This window comes from Cuculus canorus, chromosome 7 (assembly GCF_017976375.1).
Source record: "Cuculus canorus isolate bCucCan1 chromosome 7, bCucCan1.pri, whole genome shotgun sequence".
NCBI lineage: Eukaryota > Metazoa > Chordata > Aves > Cuculiformes > Cuculidae > Cuculus > Cuculus canorus.
The window spans coordinates 10,782,081-10,783,141 of NC_071407.1; positions in this window are offsets into that span (position 1 = coordinate 10,782,081).

Genomic DNA, 1,061 nt, shown 5'->3' on the forward strand with positions numbered 1-1,061 from the left:
CTTAATTAAGAAGAAGAGGAACCGTGTCTCCCTCTTTATTAGAAGCCACTGGAAAAATATCCTCTTGGCTTAACAAAAGTTATTCCTGGTTTGAAACTTCCCTCTTGCCACTGTACACTTCACAGGTCATTTTTAGGTATTTCACATTCTTTCTGTCTCATCCAAATAGGTTTAAAGCGGCAGGCTGGAAAGAGTGTCTTTATCTGTTAATAAAGACATAAATAAGAGGGACGGGGCATCTAAAATAATTTCTGATATAGTTTTACCACTGAAAAGAGTTAATCCTTCACTTAAAGTCAAATATATAACTAAAGATTTCCTCTATCTTCCCAACAATAACATGTTGTTAAAATCTATTCTTCCATTTGTATCAGTAAGATTTACAAAATTATTACAATTGTCCGTCAATGAAGGAAAATTCTCCTTTATGCTGCAGAGGCACCCCTGGTCACTCAAGACTTTCATATTGTGTAAAATGGCTGGTATAACTCATGCATTTCCACTTCAGTAGTAAAGGCTAATGACTGCTGAGATCAGACTAGTTTTCTAGCTCAAATCAAACAGGAAAATGGGATTTGAGGGTTTATTTTTTTATTTTTTCATGCAAGTCTAATACTCAATTTCACTACTAAAAATATGCTTACACTTTGTAAGTTGCTATTCTGCCAAAAAACACCTAGATATACTTACTGATTAAAACATGCTTGCTTTTATTCCATACTACTACTCGTTTATTACTTCTCAGTAGCTACATTCTTGTGGTGTCAGAGCTCTGAGTGCACTAATAGGCTTTAATTTCTCTGATTTGCCTCACCTGCCCTCTCCACCCACGGGCACAAGAGTTCCATTTAAGCTTGACTCCAAGCATTTGTTCCTGGTTTGACCTACATTGGAGTTCACTCTCTTGTTCTGTCTGACATAGGTGGGTCTGTGTGGGTATGTGTTTTCATTTCCTGTCTTGTGCTGTTCCTGCATGAGCTCTGTGAGTGGATCTTGGTGATCAGTCATTGACTCACGTCTGAAACTGTTGATAGGACTTGTTATCAGCACCCTTTTCTTGA